Source organism: Myodes glareolus, chromosome 3, assembly GCF_982192425.1.
Source record: "Myodes glareolus chromosome 3, mMyoGla1.1, whole genome shotgun sequence".
In the NCBI taxonomy this organism is placed as follows: Eukaryota; Metazoa; Chordata; class Mammalia; order Rodentia; family Cricetidae; genus Myodes; species Myodes glareolus.
Window position 1 is genome coordinate 64,338,971 of NC_142028.1, and position 6,059 is coordinate 64,345,029.

Genomic DNA, 6,059 nt, shown 5'->3' on the forward strand with positions numbered 1-6,059 from the left:
AAGTAGAAATGGGTAGATGACCGTGTAGTGCATTGTTTCACATGCAACTGTGAGGTTCTGAGTTCAGGTCCTTAGGAATGATGTTGAGCTGGGCATGGTTTGGAGCATGGGAAGTGGAGGCAGACAGTCCCTGAGAGTTCTGTGGGCAGACAGTCTGGACTAGACATTGGCGAATGAATGACAAGGATCCTGTCTAAAGCAAGGTGGAAGGTGAAGACTGGCATCTGGCATACAAAGGTGTCCTCTGACAGCCACAAGCGCTAGGTGGAGCTCTGCACACAGACATATCAACAATGTTTCTCTGTGTAGCCCTGGATATCCTGGAACTCACTCTGTAGACCAGGCTGGCCTCAGACTCACAAAGATCCACCTATCTCTGCCTTCAAATTCACAGGGTTAAATGTGTGTGCCAACACTGCCTGGCTGCTTTTTTTATTTTTTATTAAGTGATTTATCTTTGTTCTGTGCTTGATGTTTTGCCTGCATGTGTGTGCACCACACATGGAGTATCCATAAAGGCCAGAAGAGGGCACAAGGTTTTTCCTGGAACCAGAGTTGCGAGCTGCTGCGAGGATTCTGGGAACTGGATCTGGGTCCTCTGCAAGAGCAGTCAGTGCTCTGAACCACAGAACCATCTCTCCGGCCTCAACATAAAGACATTTTTAAACAGCTTTGAATGGATGATGAATGGGTAAATAAATGGTCTCTTGCTGTCTGGTTCCATTGCTCTGAGGCACCTGGAATGACAGATCCTTAGGGAGGGGAAGCCAATTAGTGGTTGCCAGGGCCTGGGAAGAGGGTGTGGAGTGATTGCTTAGCAGGCAGGAGGTTTCCATTTGGGGTGATGAAAATTATGTGGAGCCAGATGGAGGTGATAATGGGATAAAAACTGCAAAAATATACACTCTGGAGCTGTACATTTTAAAATAGTTTATTTGGGGCCACCAGATGGATCAGTGAGTAAAGGTGCCTGCTACTGAGCCTGAGGTCTGAGTTCAATCCCTGGAACCCACTTGGTGAAAGGGGGTCAGGTTCATGTAGTTGCCCTTTGACCCTCAAGGGCCTGTCAAGGCACATGTGTCCCCCTTCCCCAAATAAATAATACCTAAATGTTATACGAATAAAATGGTTGATTTATGTTATGTGAGTTTTACCTCAATTCAAAGCAAAATGTTTTAACTATCTAGAATCTATGACCATGGAATTTTCATAACTACTCAAGGATTTAACACATCTAGAAACATATTTGCTATTAATTTATTTTTCTTAGAGACTTGATCTTCAACTCATTTGAGAAGGAGCAACTGAAGAAAGAAAGCAGTGTGTGGTGTGTGTGTGTGTGTGTGTGTGTGTGTGGTGTGATATTGCAATTCGCTTTTCTGTTGTGATAAAAACAGGCTAGTCAGATCTGGGCAATTCCTAGGTTGGGAACCCCTCTCTCCAGGTCACTCTTGACTGTGTTGACGGTGAAAACTAGCTAGAACAGAGGGCATAGTTAAAAGCCAACAAGCCCGGATGAAGGCTGGCTTTTCCTAGGTCGGAACTCCTGCTCTTTCTGCAATTGGACCCGACTCTCTGCTCCTACTAGAAGAGTTTCAGACAGGAGGGAATCCAATGTGTGCAGAGGGAACAGAGCCCAGCCCAGAAACACCATTGGTTTTTGCAGCCATCACACAGACAAAAGAGCCAGGATGTTGTCGTGAAGGGCAAGCAAACCCAGAATGTTGCCAGTGCTCAGGATGTTGCCGATGCCCAGTGGTGACCCATGTTGCAGTCATTGTTACCCTGCAGTCCCAGAGCAGGTGACTTGGAAAGGAATGGACTCTTGATGCCTCTTATTCTCCTGGAGGCCCAGGCTCCACCAGACCTCAGTATTTGGCTGGGGGCTTCACCCCAGCTCCTGACATAAGCCCCCTCCCTGGGAGCTGCCTCAGTCCAAACTCCACCTCTGAGAAAGCCTGCCAAGGGGTGACCCCTCCCCAGGGAGGGTCAAGACCACTCCCACAGGCTATTTAAACTGCCCCCCAGAGAATGAACACGTGGTCTCCTGGTTTTCCGTGATCATTTCGATTCTCTTTTTCCCCCTCTCCATGTTTCCCGGGGGGCCACCAGGGAGCGCTGCCATTCACTAAATCTGAGCATCTTTTAAATCGGTCTGATCTGGTTTGATTCAGATTATTGTGTTGGCGGAAAGGTTTGTCGGTCGAGAAATACTTAACACTCAGCACTGGGTACTGTGCCCGCCATGGGACAGCAGCACACAGAAAGATGCCCATGTTTTTTACAGACGGCCAGCCAAGCCTCAAGGTGATTTCTTGTTCCCATGCCTGGGGGCCACAAAGCAAATGAAGTGAAGACCCATAAAACCCCTTCTGCTCTCCAGCTCTCGAGACACCCAGAGATGGTGCAGTGTTGTGTGGAGTGCTTTTGCATCTTGTTCCTTAAATCTTAAAGACGGGCCTGTGAGCTAGATGGGTGGTTAACAGCACCCACAACTGCCTGCAACTCTAGTTCTGGGGAATACAATGCCCTCTTCTGGCCCCTGCGGGCACTGCAAGTATGTAGTGCACAGCCCCATGCATGCCAGCAAAATAACTGTACACATAAAAATAAAAACAAATCTTTAAAAATAGAATATTAAGCTAGGCAGTGGTAGCATATGCCTTTAATCCCAGCACTCAGGAGGCAGAGGCAGGGGGATCTCTGAGTCTGAGGTCTACAGAGCAAGTTCCAGGACAGCCAGGGCTACACAGAGAAACCCTGTCTCAGAAAAAAATTTTTTTTTTCTGAGACAGAATTTCTCTTAGTTCTGGCTGTCCTGGAACTCACTATGTAGACCAGACTGGCCTCAGACTCACAAAGATCCTCCTTCCTCTGCCTCTCCAGTGCTGGGATTAAAGGCATGTGCCATCACATCCAGCTAAAATAAAATAAAAACATTAAGGTTTTTAATATTTATTTACTATGTATATAATATTCTGTCTGTGTGTATGCCTGCAGGCCAGAAGAGGGCACCAGACCCCATTACAGATGGTTGTGAGTCACCATGGGGTTGCTGGGAATTGAACTCAGGACCTTTGAAAGAACAGGCAATGCTCTTAACCTCTGAGCCATCTCTCCAGCCACCCAAACATTAAGTTTTAAAAAATCATGATTAGTGTTAGTGGCAAGTTTTGTTCTGGCCACCCCTTCTGATATTCATTCCCCTTTAAATCAGCCAAGACACTGGCAATGGGCAACTTGATTTCCTAATTAGCGGCTATTGAACTCGCCTGTTGTCCCAGCTGCCTTGAGCAAACAGCCAGCCTGGCTACCCTTATGCCAGCACCAGCCTTCTGGAACTCTCCACAGATGCCTCGAACAACTGTACAAAAGACGGCAGCTGATTGCCTTGGCTCCTGAGGGCACAATCCTGGCCAGGGCTGCTCGCACAACTCCTACCAGACTTTTTGCTCTAACAAGGCTTGATGTATGAGTCTAGATTAAGACTTCCTATGGTTTTCCACACACCACCCTTTTCATCCAAGAAATTTTACTTGACTCCACATATATATATATATATATATATATATATATATACCATACAATATATATTTACAGTCAAACATTTATCTAACAATTATTTCAAAACAGTTCTTTGCACATATATACTTTTTCCAATTATTAAAACGGAAAGATATTTGCATACCAATGTAATAGGTGTTTATTTTTATACAAAGAGTTAAATCTTGGCTAAATTTTTGAGACTATAGGACACAGAGCATTTTCAACATTTTTCAGGGTCAACTCACATTTTGCTTTTATAATTGTCGATGTTGAGAATACATCTTCACACAAATACACAGTATAAAATGGTGTAACCATAAGAAGGACTATGTATAGAAAGGGTGGCCTGGGCTGTTTCTCTATGGGCAGGAGATTTTGTTAGTTAGCTGTTTGTTTTTCTGTGTAGGGTTTCTTGGCTGTCCTGGCCGTTCTCAGACTCATAAAGATCCTCCTGCCTCTGTCTCCAGAGTGCTGCTGGGATTAAAGGTGTTCACTGCCACATCCCAGCAAACAGATTTTTGTGTGTGCAATGAAAGTGCTGCAGCTCGTAGCATACAACAGTTTGGGATCCGAGCTGAAGTTTTCAGGCAGCGTTGGAGCTGTGTGGCCTAACGGCACGCCCTGGGCAGGCTACCGCGGGGGCTCACAATGCAACACGAGTGGGCTACACACATACACCAGAAGCACCTCAAATTCATTATGCATCTGATTTTGAATTAAGTTTTGGTTGGTTTCCTGTCAGAAACCTTTTTACTGTTGCCAAATATTCTGTGGTCTCCCTACTCAGTTATGCGATTCCATGTGAGGTCACTGCCCACAGTTCAAGAAACTTTAGGGCAGGAGAGATGGCTCAGTGGTTAAGAGCACTTGCACTTTTGTTTGTTTGTTTTTGTTTTTCAAGACAGGGGTTTCTCTGTGTATCTTTTGGAGCCTGTCCTGGAACTAGCTCTTGTAGACCAGGCTGGCCTCGAACTCACAGAGATCCGCCAACCTCTGCCTCCCGAGTGCTGGGATTGAAGGTGTGTGTGCCACCACCGCCAGGCTCAAAAGAACTTGTTCTTGCAGAGGACCCAGTTCAATTCCCAACACCCGCAGGGCAGCTCACAACCATATGTGACTCCAGTCTCAGGGGCTCCAACAACCTCTGCTGATTTCTGAGGGCATCATATGCAGACTCATATGCAGTGCACAGACATACATGTAAACTAACTCACACATATAAAATAAAAATGTAAAAAAAATTTAAACGCACACACAAGAAACTGTACTTTAGGGCTGGGAGTGTAACTCAGTTGGCAGAGCACTTGGCTAGCAAGCATGGAGCCCTGGGTTTCATCCCTAGCACTGATTAAAATTGGGCATGGTGATGCATATTCTTTAATCCCAGCACTTGACAGGAAGATGGGAAACACACGGTCCCCCTTAACTGGTTAACAAGCTTGAGTCCAATTCTGCACTAAGTAGGAGGACCAGGAATGAGGGGAAGAGAAGGCAATGGGGAAATTGTGTTCTAGACGGCCCTGCAATCATTTCCATGGCCAGAGGGGAAGCCCTTCTGGTGGAGGAGCTGTGTCAGAGGCAAGGTCACCAAATACCAAAACACAAGCTTTAAGACTGATTGGTGCCACAGAGGCACAGCTGTGGCGGGCCCAAACAAGTGCTGTGATTGGCCTAGAATGAATGGCTCGCTGACTTATCTGGCAGGGAGCCGCTTTCCTGAGGTTGCAATGTTGGGGCAGTAGAGGCATCTCTGGAGTGCCTGCTCTCAGCACCGCAGGTCCCCTTTGTAACACAGAAAGGCGGCGGCAGCAGTGGAGGCAACTGACACCATCGTTACAGCCCCGGTGCCCCAGCGGCTTGATAGCTGAAGCCGTGGCTGTCTGTTTGACAGTTTGGAGAGCCAGGGCAGCTGCTTGACGCAGGCAGAGGTCCTGGTGGCCTTGGAAGTAGTCCTGACACCTCTTCCCTAGATTCCAATCTTTGCGGTTGGGCTTCCAAAGAGCCCTTCTTGGGACTGGCACCTGGTTGCTGAGCCCAAGGCCCTGGCTTCTCGGCACAGTGTCCGTAATTGCTGTACAACTGCCAAAGTTGCCGAAGAACAGCTGAAGACGCACGCGGCTGTGAAGGGCTCAGTCACCCACCAGCTGCAACCCAAGATCTGAACCTGCCCCCACTGTGCTGATCCAGTGACCCAGGCCTGATTCCGAAGCCTGAACGGCAAGTGTAACACTAGAGGGCGCTCCTTACCGCTGCTCATGCCTATCTGCTGCTATGGTTCTCTGTGGCCAAATCCATAAGGGATGTAAAGCCTCCGTGGAGCAGCATTTGTAGACTTTGTATCTATCCACAATGATACAATTTCTATCCAGATGAAGCAAAAGAAACCTCAGCCAATATATGGTGATAGGGAGAGCCTTGGGCTTAGACAGGATGAGCAGAAGAAGAACCGATGCCCATTGCTGGTGGCACTTGGTCCTTACAATTATCATGATGATTTTTTTATTCAGTATGGT